This window comes from Liolophura sinensis, chromosome 1 (assembly GCF_032854445.1).
Source record: "Liolophura sinensis isolate JHLJ2023 chromosome 1, CUHK_Ljap_v2, whole genome shotgun sequence".
Taxonomy (NCBI): domain Eukaryota; kingdom Metazoa; phylum Mollusca; class Polyplacophora; order Chitonida; family Chitonidae; genus Liolophura; species Liolophura sinensis.
In genome coordinates, this window is record NC_088295.1 from 55,274,710 (window position 1) to 55,297,229 (window position 22,520).

At 37.5% G+C, this 22,520-nt stretch overlaps 2 protein-coding genes across 4 annotated transcripts in view; one reads left to right on the plus strand and one right to left on the minus strand.

Annotated features, from left to right (window-relative positions):
- LOC135476895 (tubby-related protein 3-like) overlaps positions 1-668 on the minus strand; it is a 45,175-nt gene extending 44,507 nt beyond the window's left edge. The window contains exon 1 of the mRNA XM_064757058.1: positions 534-668. The gene's annotated coding sequence lies outside the window, so the exon portion shown is untranslated. The remainder of the gene's footprint in view (positions 1-533) is intronic.
- Positions 669-9,172: 8,504 nt separating this feature from the next.
- LOC135467976 (arrestin domain-containing protein 17-like) overlaps positions 9,173-22,520 on the plus strand; it is a 76,530-nt gene continuing 63,182 nt past the window's right edge. The window contains exon 1 of one of the 3 annotated variants that reach the window (XM_064745951.1): positions 9,173-9,285. The gene's annotated coding sequence lies outside the window, so the exon portion shown is untranslated. Of the gene's footprint in view, positions 9,286-9,383; positions 9,441-9,611; positions 9,682-22,520 lie in introns of those variants that run through there. The other 2 variants (XM_064745977.1, XM_064745967.1) reach the window with 2 other exon arrangements.

A 22,520-nucleotide genomic window follows, 5' to 3' on the forward strand; every position in this document is an offset into this window, starting at 1 on the left:
GCTATACGTAATCACAGCCCTACACAGCTGTAGAGGTGAATTCACTAAAGAAAGCTTTTCACAATAAGCATCTGAGCTAAGTGACTATAAACAGTCTTTACAACTGCCATCCCTTCCTTCAGCTTTTCTATAAACTCACGAGTCATTTCATCTTCCAAAACCATTCTGAAAGCGATCACCAAATGTCAGAAGTACTGGTAGACAGAGCAATGTCTCCATTATAAGGAGTGGGCAGGTGGCGGCATGTCAACTTAGATGACACGGAGCCTGCGAAGTGTTGCCTGGCTACTGATGCAATTCAATTACCGCTACATCAACGTGAGCTACAAAAGTGTTCTTATTCAATGGGACCAAATGTAACAATTTTAAACACAATTATTCAGTTTGTAGAAAAGCATCAATTTCACTGAGAAACGTCTCATCAGGTTTGGCCGCGTGCTGTGTCAAGCCAAAATTACAGACCGATTTAAAACGATCTTTTGAAGTCAAAACATAATGCCGATCGGGGTATAAAGACCAGAAATTAACCTTACCAAATGTTTGTCCAGTCCCAGACTTCTTGGCCTGTGTTATCGAGCTGTTTATCAGCGAGGAAATCGGTGGTTACAATGTAAACAAACCGCGAAAGAGTTGTGCTTGTTCTGTCAACTCCAAAATATGTCCATTCCAGGTGACTGGCCAGAAGATTCGAAAACGCTTCGTTCTGATTGGTCCAAAACTGTGATGCTGCATGCTTTTCGTCTTAATCTCACAAACCTTTACCTGATCTACAACAAAGGTGTGACCCAAATTAATTTATACTAATGCACAAGCATGTGATGCAGATGTTTTCTCAATGTCCAGTCAAAAAAAAAATAATAATAAATGCCGGTATTTAGACATGAAAGGGATTTATCGAAGGGAGATAACCAAACACTAAGGTTCCCTGAACGGATTCAGTAGAAGTATTCTCCCATCAATTGAGTACATGTACCTGCAATAAATGTTCGATTTATTTATTTATTTATTTATTTATTTATTTGATTGGTCTTTCACGCCGTACTCAAGAATATTTCACTTATACGACGGCGGCCAGCATTATGGTGGGAGGATACCAGGCAAAACCCTGGTGAAACACGACCATCCGCAGGTGGGCGAGAGGCTTCTGGGTCACTGAGCCGCGCTGAATTAGCCCAAAGCAAAGCTGGACGGCTCGAACCCTATCTTGTTTTTGCTATTCACCAATTCCCTAAAACGCCCGAAAGGGAATATGTCAAAGTCATTTTTCAGCAGCAATCCAGCCGTTAAAATACTCAAACTTTCGAATCAAGGTAAACTTCAGTGATGCTCCGCGAAAATTTTATCCTACCCAACATCATCCGTTAAAAATTGCATGCCCGGTAAACAGAATGTTGGGTGGGATAAAATTGGGAAGTCTATATCACCGAAGCTGAGCGGTACGGTAGGAACCCCAGCTTAGCTTTGGGCTACCCTGAATAAATGTTCGAAGAAACTGATTTCCTTGTCTTCTACAAACTTTTGAACAAAAAATTAAATAAATAAATAAAAATATGTTTGCTATGATACTCTTTTGTACGCCTTGCCAGTATCTTTCAGAAGAATAAAAAAGGTATGGCAAAGGAATATGGTTTTAGTACGTATTCACTAGGCCATGTCCATACAGTGATATATAGATAGAAATAGGAGCAATAGATAGCAATAGCGTTAAAGGCGGAGAAAACATAAAAATAACATAAAGTTCAGATGAAAGAGTGCGAAAAGTTATTCCTAAATGTGGTCTTCAATATTTTTCCGATTTTTCTGTAAGGAGAAAAAGACACTTGAAGATAATTTTTGTATGGTGGGTACTTGGCACCACCTTTTGGTATTTATAGTCTTTGTTTAATAATGTCATAAATGAGGATGTAACACAGGTTTGATAGATATTTTTGCACTAAACCTCAATTTGGATCATATTTATATTTTTAATATGATCATAAATATTATCATAATTTAGGTTAAATACATATGTTTTGATATTAACAACAAATTTACATTCAAATAAATTTATTAGACAAGCATCACATCCTTATTTAGAACATTAATTATGCAACAACGATAAATATCAAAAGTTGGTCCCAAATACCCACCATACAAAAATATTTCCAAATACACTTTTCTCTTGAAAAATAAATCCAGAAAATATTAAAGATCATATTTGCAAATAAGTTTTGACGCTCTTTCATCTGATTTTGGCATAATTTTTATATTTTCTTCTCCTTTAAGTAAAAAAGTTCGTTTAGCCTGTAGGCCTGCTTAAGTTCCATTCTGACTTAAAGGGGCTATACCGGAGATTTGGGGCTAGTTGAAATTCCATATGTGCTAATCTGATTAAAGTTTCTATATCTACCGAGAATAGCTCAAAACGATGCCTTTCAGTAAATATGGCAGTAGCCCCATGCACTTTCTAGATCGACTAAAACCAGCGTCTGATCATGTATGCTCCTAGTTACACACTTTAAATAGCTTCCAGTCGCCAAAAGCCCAGTTGCTTCCGATTGCGATGTTGATCTAATGCCCCAGCTTTAGACAAAGGTGTTAAATTTTCAATTTCCAGTACTAAAAACTAAATTATTAATGTGGCGATTGAGGCTTGAAATCTTGACTTAAGTCAAAAGCGGCTCTGTGGATTTTTCTACCTCTGGCTGACCTTACTATAATGACATACAATGAAACCAAAAAGTGTTTTATGAAATTCTGTGAGAGTGACTAATGTCTGACGCACGAGCGTATATGAAGTATATGTATATCCATGTATACACAGAAATATGTCATATACGTCTCATTAACATAGTATATAACTGTTAATAACTGTACATTTTGGACAACGCAAACAACATGTTGAGTATCGGTGTGTAGGCTAGGCTACTTACTTTGTCGTGGACTAATAGGTGTTGGATGCATGCAGCCAGCGCACAGACACGAATTGCCAAATATTCAGTAAAGGCCATCTGCGGGTTTTCATGTATATATACCATTTTATGGACAGTCTTTATAATATACTCACCCGCATACAATTTCTGCTTAGATCGGAAATTGATTAATGAAAACTTAATCTCTTCAGTTATGGACCTGGGCCAAAATAGATCTTGATGACTCAGGGCGTTAATCAAAATGGGTTTTGATAACAAAGGGTCTTGGATACAGAGGATCTTGCATGATCATAACGGATATTTATCACGGTGGACCTGGATCAGAGCAGGTCTTGTTCACATTCTATCTTGGAATTAAATGATTTTAATTAATGGCTCCTTGTCACGTGGATCTCGATTACAATCACAACAAAAACCTGATCACGACATATCTCGGTCATAACGGATCTTGGTCATAACGGGTCCTATACTTTTTATAATTCATCTTGGTCACACGGATCTCGATTGTACAATGGATCTTGATCACCATGGGTCTTGATCACAATGGACCCTTTGATCATTTTAATTGGATCTTTTGATCATTATGGATCTTGATCACCACAGAGGTTGCAAGGCATGTTTATGATCCGATTATAGACCTTATAGAGAATTAAGTGTGGAATATAACAGTTTCTGCATGCTCCTGTCCGTCATACTTTGACCTACACTCATAATATCAGTGGTCTATCTCGTGATCGAGTAAAAAGTGAGATGCTGTGAGTGTAACTTCGACCTGATCCCCTATGGCCAACAGAACCGGAACCTGGGCCTGTTTAAATGCTCGATTCTGAGAAAAACATACAGAATTATTCCCCCTTGCATTTCATGCTGCGGGATATAGCGATCAGCTGTCTGTTTAAAACTATGTATGGGAACATCTCCGACATGTTACTTTTCAGAGGGTGCAAATTTTTTTTTTGGCCTATTGCTATGTTTAGAGTAATGAATCTTTTCAGATGTTTCAATCATATTTGGGAATTATGACTGAAATGAAATGAGACCTTATCAATGCAACTCTTGCTAAAGTTCTCAACAGATTTTCATGAAGCAGATTTTGGTCACGGCAATATTTTGATGTGCGTGACGATTTTGGGATATATTATCACCGTTTTTGTTAAAGAGAGTTTTATAGTGGTTTACCGGTTTAGTTGTTCTATGTATTATTGTCATAGTCAAATATTAACACTGGTGGATGATAGTCCCCTCACACGAAAGCCCTTGATATACCAGTGCCCGACTCGGCTGGGTGGGAGGTGGGCGGGCTAGGGGTACACGTCATCTTCAGACGCCTCTTGTTTCTAAACCGTGAATATATATATATATATATATATATATATATATATATACAAATCCGAAATCGATGGCTTATTCAATGTTACCAGTACCATACATCCATTCCCAAAATGTATGTACGTATACCATTACCTTTCCTGTGAATAGTCCTATAGTGACAGAAGCAGAGTGAGTGAGTGCTTGGGTTTTAACGTCGTACTTAACAATTTTTCAGTCATATGACTACGAAGGAGTCCTCAGAGTGTATGGAATGTGCCTCCTTGTTGCAGGACGGATTTCCACCGCTCTTTTATCTAGTGCTGCTTCACTGAAACGACTTACCGAAGGCAAGTAAGTTGCCCCGCCCGAGCCATTATACTGATAAGGGTCAACCACTCGTTGCACTATCCCCTAAATGCTGAACGCCAAGCGATGAAGTTACAACTTCCTCTTTTTTAAAGTCTTAGGTGTGACCCGACCCAGCATTGACCCTGGATCTAGAAGGTGCTTGCGCACAACCCTAAATGAGAGATAAAAGATGGCGGTAATTAGAGTCTACATGGCAGGCGGGGACGTCATAACTCCATGCAGATCACAGAGCAACGTGACACCCATCATTTACACATGCTTTGTATTTCACCGCCTGCTTCTATATTTGTCTCTCTGGAACTGGTATAGTATATCGATCAGTTATGTAAAGACGTATGACCTGTATGCCATTACGTGTATAAACGCGTGCATATACAGCACGAATTCCTATTCGGAATATACATGATGCCAGTCAAGCTGGACCTTACGTACATATACTCTTCTAGAGTTAAATATAATTTAAGGTGTCCAGACCTCATGGCTATATATGACCGAATGTCTTTGATAAGGAAGTTCCGCAAGACACAGCTCTTGCATGGTCATGAAGAAATGAGACCCCATCATTGGAAAACCATAATACCTCCCGATAAACACAAACAAATACTCCCTATAACGGCACATTTCCACATAAATTCAGAGACGCATGGGATTAATGTATAATCTACTTATTAACTGACTTCAAATATACATCACTGCATATGTTCAAGCCGACAAAGCTCCTATTCTAATATTATATTTGTCTGCTAGAATCATTATGCTAAGTGTACTAGATGTTTATGTCCTTGCGATGTATACATCTGTATGAGGGGTCTTTTTTGATGATTTGTTGAAAATAATGCACGAGAACATGCATCATAGAAATATGTAGCATGCAAGTCGAACCTCGGAGAGAAGCCATATATGGACCTCAAAATCGGTTAATAGCCCTCGTTATAAATATGATTTCGTATTAGTTTCGTTGCATGGAAATCACTTGATCAATATCACAGCAGATCTTAACTGATCCGCGGGTGAAACGTGCATGTCACACCTGGAAAATTTCTTATGTGCTGGTGGTTTAATCGGAGCATTCCGGTTTCCAGCACCAAGTAAATCTGCATGGCCGGCATAGTACACGGGTTAAAAGTTCTTGAGTACATAACTGGAGAAAGGCAATAACCTCTTCAGGTTTCCTCTCCTGAAAAATCAAACCACCCTTTTGTACAGGTGAAACAGTTCGTAAGTAAGGCGTTAAGAATTTATCAGATGCAATTTAAATAAATATGTACCTTATTTACAAAGAGTTACAACAATATGTAAAGCTGTGTAAGGCAAAAAAGGCCTATTTTCTACATCGTTGTGAATCTAACGATGTAGAAGCTAGCGGGATTCCTTTTTCCTTTTTGTTTCGGACAGTTCGTGCTCTTCAGAAGAATACAGCTGGAATACAACGACGTAGTCGACACAATATAGGTGCGAAAAATTGTTCAGCGCAATGTTACACCCCAAGCATACATACACATACATACAACGGCATAGAAGCGAGAGGGATTCCTTGTTTAAGTTGGGTTAAACCCCGTGCATGAATGTATTATGTGCTGTCTTTTGTTAAGTATATTGGCGGGAAACTTATGTGTACCTTGATATACCTAAATATATATATATATAGCTCGAGGCCAGCTATATATACGTTTTAAAAAATAGTCGCCGCACTTATACCACGTGATGCTCCATACAAGGGGATACGGTCAAACGTTACGAAGCAATGTTATGGATGGACTTCCTTTATGTATTACGATTTCCGCATTTCCCGTTCATCTCACCATCATTTCATAAGAGAGTAGACAGAAAACGGATATGTAACTGGTATTTAAATAAGTTATAGGCCCCCTATCGTTTTGGGGCAACTGTGCATCTGTTTGACACCAAATACCCTTAAGATCGACCAATAAGGTTTCGCGGAGTATCTCTATTCACAATCAGATAGCTCCTTTTCAAAACCAGATCCTTGCGTTCCCAAAACGCGATATCAGACAAAGCCTTTTGTGCTCACTATTCATTCTGGAGTGGGACAGACGAAAATTTAAGGTCGGAGGTGTCACGTGACCCCGATCGGACGCGCAGCGCAGAGACTGCAAGCCTTTACAGATGCAGCTGGCGCACGACGGTTGAGTTACTCGCTGTCTAATAGCAAGATCAAGAGAACATCAAGACGACGAACACACGTGTATATAAACAATATATATACATATATGTATATATATATGGGTGTGTGTGTGTTTGTACGAACGTAAGTATATAAAAATAATTCCATCTTTATTTGTAGTTATTATTCTTTTTTTTAGATGTGATAACCATGCATGCAGTGTGTGTATTGTTTATGGTCTAAAACATGCAAATTACAATGCATCGGCTCTGGTATATACTCAATCCAAGCAAATAGAATTTTTTTTTTGGAATTGTAGAGATATCTCCTAAAACTGTTTATTATCTCGATCTTTTAATGTCTTGCTTGAATATTTACATACATATATAATATTTCAACAGCGATGTACTCCTTTAAATGTGAATACAGTTGTTATGACTTTATAGAACATTTTATAGAAAACACCGATGCAGTGCAGTTTTAGACCACATATCCTCAGTACATGTAGTTTGTGGCGGGTCTTGTTCCGTTGCAGGCATGTATGCATGATTATCATGAATTTAGGGAACGATCCATGCACTTATTCCAAGCAGAACTAATATATCTCTTTGCACTGAACATAGCGAGAAAAGGTACATAGATATAGCATGCAGTAGATCTGTATATACATGTACACGTATATGCCGTAACTTTGGACGACATGATGCAGGCCCGTAAAAACCGATTTCCAGTCGGTCTGTTGAATTATGTGCTGTTTGGTGCACATATTATATCGTTTCAGTTTAGTTTATTAATTTATTTGATTGGGGTTTAGTTGGTCTTCATATTACTGATTTGTGCAAACCCATCGCATACCACGAGGTATATATATTTCTGCATGATAATTAGTAAAACCAAAGACGAATCGGCGAGAGCTGGATTTGAACACGGGACCTTAAAAATCCGAGGTTGTTTTTTTGTAATTAGACTTTATTGGTGTTCTTTATTATTCGGTGCCGTATATTATTTTACATGGACAAAGATGTTAAGTTGTCTGATTTTTATAGGCGGTTAGAATATGGATTGGCATAAATCTTGAAAGAATAGAGGTTATATCTCAAGCGATGATATTAAATATGATATCAGTAGTATTGTATTCTCGTGTGCTTGAGAGAAAAAGTGGTATTTCGTAAACAAGCAACTCCAGAGAGACCAAATTAAATTTCCTGAACGCTATGGCTTGTGGATAAACATTTCCTTTGTAACGGTAACCTTATAATGTTGACTGCCACGCCTTTCAACCCATCCAAAGGCGGAGTATTGCCCCGGGGGTACTAGTGCTTTCCTAAAGTCTCCGGCTCCGATGTGTCTTGGGAGAAAGTACGCGCCCATGCAATATGACGTACAGATCGGCCACAGGTGCTTTTGCATCCTCATCACAAACTAAAAGGTTTGTTGACGCAGATGAAATAACAACACGCGCGTGCATGCCGACTGCCTACCCGGCTGTATATCGAGACTGCTACCCTCGGAGGTTTAGCTGTATTACAGGCGTATTTATTATATAGTCGCACCTTGGGGAGAGAGGGCAGTATAAATGAATCAAGGCAGAGATATTTCTATGCCAACAGGTGGCACGTGTGCCAATAAACACAATCAAAGGGTGACACAATATTAATGTAAGATGCAAAGGGCGTGTATACAGATAAATAAACCTGCAGCCGCGACTTCCGCACGTGTAGGGAAATTTATACACGTGTGTATAGTCTGTATACGATCCTATAGCCTATACAGACAATTCCAATGTAAGACGCATAAAACTCAATGCAGACCATATATTCGAATAACGTAAGTATGATGCACAGGTAAATAATGAAACATATACGTAAATGTAATTGAAACTATTTTCTGACTCATTTCACCTCCACGCATGGCGATCAAAAACATGTTTTCGAAAATGAATAAGATATATAAATGCCTTTATACTGAAGTTTCACACAGTTTTGCATATACAATAACATGTATACAATTAATGCATGGGAAAGCGATAAAGAAATAGAGGCCTATATTTATGGATTGATAAGAACGATCGCTAAACATTTTCTGTGGCTCTGGCGGTCACTGTTGTCCGTTGAGTTTAAGGCTATAATCTTATATCCCAATCTGACATGTAAAAAAAAAATTCACAGTTGGGTTTTCGCCAGAAAAGACGGACTTTTGTGGGTTACCAAACAAAAGGAACAAACGACCTGACCACTGTTTTCAGTTCTGTCAGTGGAAACCTGCGAACTTCCACAACTGTTTAAAACCGAACAGTGAGAGTGAGAAATCATCTGTAGATTACAGATTGTTTGATTACTTTGAAAATATCACGTAACTAGAACTGGTGAGCTGAGATCAGATAGGTGAAAACGTGCGTCAGAGTGACGTCCCCTGACCTGTCAAGCTGTCAGTCACGATTGTTTTCACATGGGCAAGGTCATATCCGGCAAGACTTGCTCGGTTGTGAACTTGGTGGCAAACACAGCGGGAAAGGCAGTACATGTATCTATGCCAAGGTTGCAGCATTTCCCGCCATTTCATACGAATGTAAGTATTTTAAATGTAATTGGGGCATGTTTGAAGTAACGATCGATTTGCAGGGTGGCGAGGGTTTGCGTGATGGACGGGCCCTGGCGGTTAGACACGAGGGTAGCGACGATGAAAGTCTTTAGCTAAAGCCTGCCTATGAAGTCAGGAAGAAGGTATATATGTATCTTGTTAGAACCGCCTCAGGGCAAACAGCTGTCAAACTTGCTCCATTTTTTTCAGGACACGTTTTGAAGCGTGCGCATTACGCTGTTGTAACCGACTTACACACCCAATGTAAACATTGACAACTGGAAGTAGCGAATCACCGCTCGCCTACATTATGTTGGCGCCCGTTTCGTTTGGGAACAAACTTTAACTGTGGAAATTTTCACCGTTTCTGCAGGTAAAAGTTGGGTAAGTTGGTTGGTATGTGTCTGTACTTGACATTTCTTTGAAACAATAAGTTGGAATTGATTTTAGTAGTGCGATTTACAACTATTAGTGGTAGGGCAGACGGTGTTAGTTGGGAAAACTTTTGAAATCGGAGATTATATATGTACATGTACGATCGGCAGTTTAAGATCCGTCGGCCATGTGCTCCATCTTCAGTGTGTGCTGGGCTGTATTTTAAAAATTCAAATCACTTTCACCCTCATCCCTAATTTTTCAATCTTTTTTTACCCTCAGCTAACTTGAGTATATCTCACTCTGTCTTGAACATTTTTTTTTTGTTTCGTACGATGTACACGTTAAAAACCAATGAAATCCAAACAGAATGTGCAAGTTTTATTAAGGCTAAAATACTTTGTCAGTGACATGGTTTTACCAGCATGATGCAGGCCTACATGCGACTGTATATATTTGTGTGTTGACATGTTTTTATTATATACAGTATGTGGTATATTTTAGTTCTATGTCAACTTTTTTGTGTGTGTGCATGAAAATTTATATTGTTTTGTTAATTATGAGAAATAGTAATAGTATGCACACAATGGTTTTGAAGCTGGTGTGATTCCGAAGTGTCAGTCAGCCAGTGTAAGCATAACACCACTGACACATGTAAGATAAGTGTTTCTTTCATTTTGCTTGTGTTTAAACATGCAAAATGATTACAGTGTGTGTTAATATTAAGTTTTGATTGTGTAAAGGGTGTCTATGGTACACATTGAAGAGATACACATAATATCCCATTTTTTATTGGTTTCAAACAGAAACTTGTATAAATTTGTGTTAAAGTTGCTGGCACAAAAGTTGCCATTGGTATTGGTTAGTAAGGGAAGCCCATCTCATTGTAATACATGCATCACTCACACCTTAAAAGTTTCCAAGTTTTTCGATTGTTTCCAGTAGTTGCCATATGTGATTGAATTTGCAAGTAGCTGTGATCCAGTACAAATTCTTAAGCATTAGTTAATATAATGTTTTAATATATGTTGAAAGGAACACAGCAATGCATGCATGAAACATTTGATTTCTTATAGTTCTAATAGTTGGGTGCCCACATGGGTTTTGTTAAATTGTTTCATTTTCCTTCATCTAAATTACTGAAATGATAACTTGCCTGTAGCTAAACTGTCAATGATAGGGCAATATTCACTTCCTTCAGATTTACATGCTGTACTTTTTTAACTTCAAACTGTTAATTACCTCAAATTTCTTGACACATATGATTTCCCAAAGGCTACATTTACTGTTCCTCATTAGATACCAGGAGGAAGATGATCACATAATGACTTCCTAGCCTGCCTTAGTTGCCTCTAAAATAGCCACGTATCAGTAAAGATCAGTATAAACACTGAAATTATTCTTACATAAGCCCAATTAGTACAGGGATAGCCTTGCTTTGAGATGAACAATTAGTTCATTTTGTGGAGATGAGACCCATCCCTATGTGAATTTTGTTTTTAATTATGCACATCATGCCTAAAACTAGACCAAACTACCCAGAATATATATAGATTTTCCAAGCCATTAATTATCCTGAGACTTGTTTTGCTGCAGTTTGTCCTTCACAGTTCCCACTGGGCCTTATAATCCTTGTACTTGAATTGGATGAAGTGTTTTCCACATGTAGACGTTGAAAGTAATTGAATAAGTGTTAATTTTGGGATATGTTCTTCAAAGTACTTGTTTTTTAAATGTTAATGTGATATTGTGTTTTATAGAATGGTTTATGTAAGCTACCAAAATTAAATATGATCCATTAACATACATGATGAAGGTTTGCTCTTAAACTGAGGATAAACTGCTGGAAACCCAGGATGTCCAGTGGCATAGGAGGCAGTATGGCTGGTATGACCATGGCCGTCCCACTCTCCAGCAAAAAAAAAAAAAAATAAATAAAGTAAAAGTAAAGTCAAACCCACTTAATAGCGACAAACAAAATGAAGGCCCGTGCTCACACATCTGTACCGTAAGACTGTTAAGCAAATAAAACTACAGTGGATCTATGTGAAGAAGAAAACCCCGTAAAATGATTTCAGTGCATCTCCAGCCAGTGGCCCCTGGATCCTCACCTTTTTTTCCATTTTTTATTTTATTCAAGCTCTTATGCTTTACAGGGTTTGTTCTTTGTACATGGAAAAAAATAGAATAAGTCTAAAAAAGTCTAAAAAAAATTAATAGGACTTCCAAGTAAATCAAAGTAGCCAAGTATGTGTATATGTATACCTTGAAATTAAGGGCTAAGCTGAATGTTATAATGTAAGAGATGACAAGTGTCATACATGCAAAATCATTTAAAAAAGCTTAAATGATCATCTTATTGGAGAACATTATATTCAGAGGATCTGAAGCATGAAGGTGATTCACCTCTAGTACTGTGTTGATGATGAACATATCAGCCTGCAGTGACCTGCTAATGTGACATTGGTCAAATCAAGGTGAGTGTGACCTTTGTAGACATGTAAACCTGGTGGACATTTTAATTGTCACTCAGTGTGTTTAGGAAAAAAACCTTAACTTTGATGTACAGTACGTGAAAGGTTGAGGTGTGTTAATATTTCTGACCTTATTTTGTGAGCTGGAGCTGAGTCGGCCGCACTCGGCATTGTCCGGAAAAAGATAAACTCGTGGAATGATTTGAATGAAACCAATGAGATGTAAACCATCTGAAGGGCGATTGACAGATTGTTTGGGAATCTTAACTTTAATTTGTGTGTTAGTAATAAACAGAAATAATCTATAATCAATTATATTGTGAAAAAAAATGGTCTTTATTTTGGGAAGAGCAGCTGTGTCCACCCCTAGATAACGAGTCACATGATTTGAAAATGGCGACTTGCGAAGTTCTGATGCTGTCTGAGTGGATGCGTCGATTACATTTGTGTTAGTTGCGATGTTATGGCCTTCTTTTTATCCCACATAATGAGGTGGTATCAATTCAGAATTATGTACTTTAATGACACTGTGATTGTTGTTGTGGCGCACAGTGTTGGCAATTTGGAGATGGTGCAGATGACAGGACCAAGTTCCAGGTTAGTGAATATAACAGTTCAGACCTGTTAATGTGGAAGCTAAGCTGGGAACATGGCTGACTGATCTCAGAGCTACACTTCATGCTGTTGTCACAAGCAGGGTGTGAACTGACACTCAAAAGTATATATGACATCATGACACGCTTCAGTATACAATATGATTCTCTCTCTCTCTCTTTTTTTTTGATCTGACATTGGGTTGCATAAATTATTCTATACTTTTTACAGACATAGCACTATTGCTGAAGATTAAGGTTATGGTACTTGTCTTTCAGATGCTAATACACCACACAAGACGTGGGTTCAATCCCAATCTTCGACACACAATTTTCTACTGATTCCCCAGATTTTATTGCTGTTTTGGCATTTGTTGCAGTTAGCGGTCTATGATGCTCTCTTGTGTGATCTTGCATTCAGTTCACTGGAGACCATTTCAGCCCTGCCTTCTACCAAATAAATGAATATAATTTTGTGCTTGGTTAAAATTCTAACAGAGTGGCTGGTTGTTGTCGGTGCTTAGCATAATCATGACTAAAATAGCCACAACACTCACCCACAAGTACATGTACATGTACCTACTGGAGTTCGAAGTGAGCACAGTATTTATTTGTTAAGCTGTGAGTACTTGTCCGTAGCCTCAAACTGGGATACAGATGACTGTTGTGGAGCATGTTGTGCCTGAGGCTATTGGTTAGGAGAAGGCTCCTAAACTAAGATACTTCACACACTCTCTCACATTTTTTGCATTGTTCAGTCCCTAATCTGTTTGGAGGAGGTGGTTAAGGATAGCCTGGTTTGGTTCAGATGTTCAAGGTTCTGACATAACACTGGTCACTCAAACCAACAACAAGCTGTGTTAAGTGTGGCTGTTAATGTGGAGTATGGCCAGGACTTGTGTAGTGGTAATAGATGAAATACAAGTACTTACGGGTGCACAAGAATTAATAAATTAAATTAATAATAATTATAAAGTACAATGCATATGACCCTTCAACGCAAGTTTAATGAAGAAAGGAATTAAGCAGTAATCAAAATAAAGAAATATTATTAAGCTGTTGCAAAAGTCTATTTGAAAGTGTATAAACGTCAAAGTGGTCTGAGGTATGGTAGCTTCACACATCATTTGAATTGGCCATCAAGGGCCCTGGGCCTGTTTGCACAAAGAGATTGTAGCTACAATCAGTTGAATTTACGGATGATTATAAAAATAATTTATGCCGGTTGCACTAAGAAATTGTAAGAGGATTGTAATTTTTTGAAGTTACAATTGGGATGGTAGGTCAAATTTGACTCTTACATTAAGGTGGCATATGTAAAAGGCCAATGTACCAGTCAATAACTTTTCTTGTCTTTATTTTCAAAAGAGTTCTTTATCATAATGATTCAACAGTTAGCAACAACAACGTGTGAAATAATGTGTGTAACATCCTTTTAAGTCGAAAAGTTGAGTGGAATAGTACTAACTACAGTAACAGTCTATTTAAGGCAAGTATTTGTGCTTAAAGTTAATTTAGAGATAGATATGAAGGGTCATTAAATAATACTTCTGGTGATGAAACACATTTTCCACATAGGATATTATTCTTTCTTCCAAAATGCACCTGAAGAAAACTTTTTACATGTAAGATCGAGAGAACTCTCAAAATGAGGCAAACAGGTTACTTAATTGTTTGTAAAATTTTAGGTCAAACACAGTATCCTGTATCAGCAAGAGTGTAATATAAAATAGGCAAAGCCTAAGACCAAGTGTGGTGAGTAGGCCCATATATTCATCTGTACAGTTTTAGGCAAATTAATGACTGAAATATGATCTACATTTACATTAGCTGAAATAGTAAACAAAGAATTTGTCAAATATGTATTTGTGTTGTTGCACGTGATGCATTTCTCCATTCTTTAATTTGTATGTTCTTTAAATGCTGCCTGCCAGGCTATATTATCAGGGAAGAGTCATTCGCTTATCATATGGCAGAAGAAAACTAGGCAGAGCACGGGAGAAACCCATGACCATCCGCATCCCACATACAGGCAGAGAGGAGGAGAAGTCAATAAAATGTGATGCTAGATTTGTAGTAAGTGTATGACAGGTATGATATAAACCTAGTGAAAACACAGATTTTTTGCTTTGCAATAAGAATTTGTTGCCGGCTGTGACCACATACTGGTAACACCCATGTTAAACTACTAGCTCCTATACTTATCAGTATGGATTGTCTTATGTCTTAAACTTGTGTGGCTGATACTCTTTTCTGGCTTATAGCCTTATACATCAACAGTGATAACTGTCCATGTTTGTAGCTCTAACATAAAACTGTGATGTTCAGAGAGCATACATGAACTAAAATTGAATAAAATTGAAGAATGTGCTGCAAACTGTGTAAAAGACTGGATTGGTAGGTAACTGCTTTAGAAAGATAATTTACAATACAAAGTGAGAGATAGGCTATCTGGGGAGTCTGGTGAATTGTTTTCTCCAGGTTCTTTATCTGGTTTCATTTATTTATAAAATTGACCAACACCAGTGAGCAAATTTTATGTAGGGCATGAAAACAGTTGCATAATAAGTTAAAAAGAGTATATACATTTAAAAGAAGAGTTTATAGTGAGAACATTGCAAGCTGACGTTGTGACATAAACCAGGATACATATATACACTTCAAAAAGATTTTATTATTTAAGTTATAACTACTTGTAATGTATAATTATTTGTTTTCTAAATGTGTAATGTATATGGCTCATAAAATTAAACAAACAAAAAAAAGGAACAGGAAATAGGAGATGAAAACAAGCTTTTCATAAAATGGAATACATTTTTTTTTTCTAAGCATTCAATATAGAAACAAGACAAAAACTTAAACATATGATGACTGGCCTATACATGTGTAAATGCTGATGATAAAATTTCACCTCCTACCTGAAATATGTGAGATGTCACTCACACTTCACTTGCTGCACCATGCAGTTTTCGTTGCAGGCCTAGGCTCTACATAGGCCTGCATGTATGCATGTCTTTCAGATAAGTGTTTACTCATTTTATGAATGAGTGTGATGTAGTTGAAAAAATTGCTGATGAAATTTAAAGTCATTGACAACATGACATAGTAAAAGTAACTAAACATTTCAAGTACATTCTACAATTTTTTCTTTCCGCCTATGGTGCTGATGAGATGAGAGGCCTGTGTACACCTTTCGGCTTATGTTATGGTGTGTATTGTCTTTATGTTAACCAAAAAATAAGTAAATAAAAAGAGCAGTGAGTTTGTAAGTAATAAGTACTGAGTAAAATGTCTAGTAAAACTGTCCATTCCAAAAACATCAATTTACTTTCAACTCAAACTATGTGAAACTGAAACTCCATGCAGCTAGTATACAGACTGAGTGGGTCGCTGGTTGGCACATGATTGCTAGGAGACCACAACGCTAAACTTTTTCGCGTCTTTGCCTTTGGACTCTTACACCAACTTCAGCTAAACATGGCCGAGAAAGAAAACACTTTAAAAGATTAATGATAAATGTGTGTCATATGGCAGTGAAAACCAGAAGTGTGCAGTGCTGATAATTTTTAGATTCTGGTGCAGATGACACTTTCTTGCTATTTTTGCCATAACTTTCACAGTTTTTGTCATAAAAATCGGAAATTTGGCAGCCATTTTTACTGCGTCTCATGAATACCACGGGTAAATTAATTTAGGATAGACGTTACCTGTAGGCCTCTCTTCCCTCTGCTCTGCCTTTGGCTCGCCTCACTATGTTCGGTATAATTGTGTGTATGAAGAACATACATACTGTATATAGTAATATATGAATGCTTACTGCTAGTTATAGTTATAAGTTTAATTGTACGCTTTCTGAACGCATTTCCCCAGTGGCTTTGTATCAAGCTTATTAAGGATTTGTGCTGTGAATGTCAAATGTATGCTGTACAATAGTTGTAATGAGCCCATGGATCAGACATAATTGCAAATTCATCAGTCATCACTAAATTCTTCTAAACACCATTTGTTTCTTATTCCTTTTACCCTCAGGCCATTACCTTATAATTAAGGGTTTTTTTTCACCTATTAGGCATGCACAGAGAATTCAGTCTTTTTTCTTTTTTTTTTTTCTTAGGTGATTATATCATTTGTTATAAATACGTATATAAACCGTTAGACATACAATTAGCACACTTTGTTCAGCTTGACTGATTGTCAAAGTGTTGAACAGATCATTTGGCCAGCCTTTAAATTTAGTTTTTAGAAAACCGCATTAAACATTGCTTAAAATATCACACTCATGTGTTAACCTCCCTTTTCTGTGGGCTAAATATACATGTAGAATCAGTACTTTATATAGAAAATACCGGTTTTAAATGTCCAATTTCAGAGGAGTAACAGCTGACTTTGAGGCAATCTCCAGATGCTCGTCTGCTCTTTCTTTTTTTGTCACATCAGTGTCACAGGCTTTTGTTTTTAATTTCATGTCTGAATTTAGCAGATAGAATAATTTTGTTTATTTATTTATTTATTTGATGTGTGTTTTACGCTGTACTCAAGAATATTTAACTTATTTGATGGTGGCCAGCATTATGGTGGGAGGAAACCGGAAACCCATGACCATCCACAGGTTGCTGGTAGACCTTCACAAGTATTGCCGGAGACTAAGCCAACACGAGCTGGACTTCAACTCACCGCATTGGTGGGAGGCCCCTAGGTTATTGGCATGTTAACCCCCTTGGTCGCGTAGGCCTCTAGAATCATTTGGAATCACAACCCAGGCTGTCACAGTGGCCTCAAGCCCTGTGTACCCCAGGGGATGTGCTTAAAAGTAGTGATGTCATTGAGCTGGGCTTGTGTTTTTTGACAGGCATCTGTCTGGATTTGCTCAGAAACAGTAAAAATAAAGGATAACTGGTTTTTATTAGTGATCACTATGATCTCTATCGGTCTGAAGAATTGACCATTAGTCTCAGATATAGCTTACATTTCATTTTTATCAGTTGTTTACCTTGACAAAAAGAGAGTAAAAGTATCTCGAATATGCAAGAATCTAAAATTGGAGATTCCTTGGAGACTAATTTCCAGAAATCTATTTAGATTCTGGCAAAATTTAATGAAAAATGAACCCTATTACAATGTCATGATTAATGGGAGGTTTTTGTCAGGACTGTCTTATTGAAAGATACATATATGTACATGTACAATGATTCTGTCATCCCAAACAGTGATTAATCTTTATTATTGTTATTATCCACACTCTGGTAAGCTAAGGTACAGCTGCAAAGGTACAAATTGGGAACGGAGGCTGATAACAACGGATTATTTACATGGGTAGAATGTAGTGTCAATACTTCATAATCAAAAGAAAGGAGGGAACTAAAAGAAGAGAAAAAAACAGCCTGAGAAAATAATTGAAGTATGCTATGATGCTGCGTGTTGAGGTAAAATACAGAAAAACAAATCCATCTCACCAGTGTAACAGGGTGATGATTGTGAGTTTCTTGTCACTAGACAATGTAGCCATGAACTGTTAACAGTGCAGCTTCTTGACCCGGGGGGTCAGTCAGCAATCTGCGGATGGTCATGGGCTCTGCCTAGTTTCCGCCCACCATAATGCTGGCCACAGTCATATAAGTGAAACATTTTTGACTACGGCGTAAAACATCAATCAGATAAATCAGTCAATAAATCATGAACCTGGGCCCTGCTACTCAAACCCATTTTGTGCTTAATGTTCTAAATCTAAACGACACAATATATGCAGTTGGATGCTGAGACTTCGGTAAAACTGTATCACAGCAGCACAAAATAATAGACAAAATTATTTATATTTGATGCAAAACATTAATTTAGATTTCAATTGTATTTTAAAGCCCAAAATCAACTCATGAAGCAGGCCACAGGGCCTTAATTGAATTTAAGTGGTCTGAGGGTGAACAGATGGCATCGGTATTAGGTAACAAATTCCCGAGTACTATACATTTTTTATACATGTGTGTGTGTGTGAAGCTGGTTGCACATTGATAAACTACTTTTTATTGACTTTTCTCGAAAATCTCTTAAAGATATTGTGTGCAAATCTGTCACGAGTTTACTGACGCTATATATCCAGTGTAAAAAGTTAAGAGGTTTATATTGGCATGAAATTTATTTTGTTAAAGTTTTAAACCCCTTCAGTAAGCTGATGGATAGGATTGGTGATAAATATCGACAGACGTACTTACTGATTATGTGGGTGGGAAAAACAGGCACAGCTGGTCATAAACTGTGTCATTAAAGTCACTGCAGCTTGTAACTAAATGCATCACTGGCATGTCTTACATGAAACCGTGTACAAGAAAGTTGAACACCTGGTTGATAGTGACCATTGTCAACCGTGTAATAAGACGAGAGCTTTGTGTGATATGCCTATTGATAGACAATTAAAATTTCGTTAACTCGTTGGTAGGAGAAAGTGTGTCACTTTTATTAGCTGTTGAGGCGTATAATGTGCATTCAGTCATATCTTTGAGATAATTCAGGAATGCTGTAGTACTATACAGTTGTGTGTGACAGGTAAACTGCTTTTGTTTTACACTTGGTTACCCTTTATGGAATTGTTACTGGCTTTACTGTAAAAGACTCAACATTTTGTACCTCTAAAACACTTCAGTGGAATTTATGCAAACGATTAAAATGACGCTAAAAATATTGGCGGGGGGGGGGGGGGGGGCCACTAAAGATTCAGATGTCATAAAACTCGTCAAATTACTTCTCTACACAGTAACACCCCATAGCGTTCTCGGAATATTTCAAAATATTTTTCGCACAGTCAGCTGAAAAGGTTGAAGAAGTAGGTTATTTGGTTTATGAGAGTGTATTAGACTGAAACTAAGCAGCAGTATAAGTTGTCCTTTCCTTGGGTCAAATGGTTGTTCGAATTTTTAACATCATCTCTTTTAATGTGAACCTCCAGACTTTTTAACATGAGCCATTCATTTAAAGCAGAGGCCTGGATGCAAGATGACATAAAGTCGTGTATAATGAGTATGGAAGGTTCATGTGTTGCAAATAGGCAGTTGAAATCCCAAACTAGAACCCCATGGGTTTTAAAAGGGGTGGGTCACTGAGCCACACTAACTAGTGGTATTGAATGGTAGGTCCAACAGATTTGTGACTATCAGGGGCCAAAAAATTGATTCAGCCCAGATTTAGGGACCGCAGTAAACATTTTTTCTTTTATCATGGTCTGGTAGAACCACTGTAAATGCAACCACTTTGTATCATGCAGCTAAAGAGTGCAAACAGTCAGCACTAAATTTTTATTGTAAAAAAACGTAATTTGCCAGTTATTTTATGAAGTAAGTCTTGTACTTCACAATAACAATGCTCTAGGTGGGTTTACATTCTCGGATAGAGGAAAACCTTACAGAGATGCTAAGACACCATGGCAGTACAAGACTGGAACTTTGTCTGTGAATCAGTGGCAATTTTTATCACCTCAGAAATGGTCACACAGGACCCCACATCTCAAGAATGGGACTCCAGATTTACCGAAACATGTACATGTATGTTATGATCTGCAATTTATATTTGAGTTTTACGCTGTACTCAAAAATATTTCACTAATTTATTGCGGCAACCAGCATTGTGGTGGGAGAAAACTGGGCAGTGACCAGGTTAAATCCATGACCATTCACAGGTTGCTGACAGACTTTCCCATGTACGAGGAAGCCAGCATGAGCTTGACTTGAACTCACATCGACTACATTGGCACATAGACTTTAATATTCATAAACCAGGTTGTATTATCTAAAAGCCACCTTCTTTTGTGGCTCTCATTTTCTTTTTTTTTTTCTATTCCTGTTTTTTTTTTCCCCTCTTTTTTTTTTTTTTTTTTTCTCCCGAACTGAGACTTGATGTACCTGATGACAGAAGTGTCTGGGTTCACAAGCTTCACATATGTTTGGCAGGAGACAGAAGATCAGGTTACACATCTCAGGCTTGAGACTTTATGGCAGACAGTGAAGGGAATGGGGATACCAAACTGTTTCATCTGAGACATTTTCTGTGATGTGCCAGCCGTAACCTCTTGTTAACCTCTCTTCCTATTTCCATTAGATCCCTGCTTGATGACCTGAATGTGGAGTTGTGTAACCAAAATGTAATATCCTGCTGGGCCTAAGCAGCCCAGCTGTTCATTAGATGCCAGAGGAAATAGGTCAATCCTGCGGTGTTTCATAAGGTGACACAAATGTTACTAGAACATCTTGAGATTTAACCATCATTGAACCCTGGTCAGTATTGAAGTATTAGGACGTGTTGTAGCCTTGTGGACTGTGAATACCAGTTGACAAGGATGACTTTTGTATCCTAATGAGAGACTTTGTATGTGTGTGTTTACACTTACAGTTCCACAAAGCTTTGTGTATATGTATACATTTCTTATTGTATACAGTGATTATTTAAATCTAAAAGAAACTACCACTCAAGAAATGTAGTAGCTATACCACCAGCAAAAGCACCCCTTATTTATACAAGCAATGCTTACCAAACTTTTTTGCTTTTTTAATTGAATTTCATACATTCAAAGATATGATTGCTTTCTGCAACTGGGCTTTTATCTTGATGTTTCCTTTCTCAGCTCTGTGCTGTAATCGTCATAATGTGAATTTAAAAATCATGATTTGTGTGTGGAACATGTACTATTAGTGCCTTAAATCAAAACTGAACTCCTGTGTGTATTATACAGTGAGTTTCAGAAAATCACATGCATGTTTTTGAAATGGTACATGACAATATGTTCTGTTAAAAGCATTATAATTTGCCACTGAAATGTTTTCTGAAGTCGAACTGAATGTTTGGTCATTGAATCGACTTGTCAATTAAATTTGTCTCTCGGTTTGGCCCTTGACTTCCTTTTAAGGTACTTTGTCATCGGTAGATCAGAAAGAACTGAATAAAATTACAAATGACAGAAATTAATTACCCCCTCTGACACTGACAGCTCAACCCTTTCTTCAGCATGTGTCTAGTGTCCTAAACTTTTGATATTAAACCATGGTATATGGAAATTCATCAAAAGGCTAATATTTCATTTCTTGTTCCACACATTTACCAAAGGCTTGTACCTTGTCACCCCTTGATTGACTGATACATTTCCGCAAGTGCTACTGTCAGAGCCGTCAGAACGTTTAATTATTAAGATTGTCGTCATTGTGAAAGAGTTAAGGAACTGGGACATTGGATCAAATTAACACATTGGCCAACCTGGTGACACTGGTCAATGGGTCAAGCTTAATTAATTTAGCAACTGGTCAGGAAACGTCCACTTACCTAGTTATTCTGCTGATTATTCTATTCAAAGTCGACTATTCTAAACCCTCTCCCTCTGACGACACAAACGACAGGTGGTGGTTTCAACGACGTGCAAGTCCAAAATTGATTAATGGCTTCGACAAAAATAAGCTGAAATGTACACCCCTTAATCGATGCTTCAGCAAACCTGTGTAAAATGTGTTACTTTCTTATTCAAACAGGTCTGAACATCTTAGTATGTCCCCTGTCAGAGGATATAATATGTACGCTATTGTAATAGTTTATATGAAATGATTATTTTACACTTGGGAAATGATAGCAAGCAATATACTGCAAGATGAATTCATACTGAGTGACATCATGAATATGGTCCCGTGCCATATACATGTAAAAATGTAGTGGACACTAGACATATCTATAAAGTTATTCATTCGAGACACAATTTCCTCATTGTTGTGATTGACAACACAGAAGTGCCGAACCATGATTCACTGGTTAAACC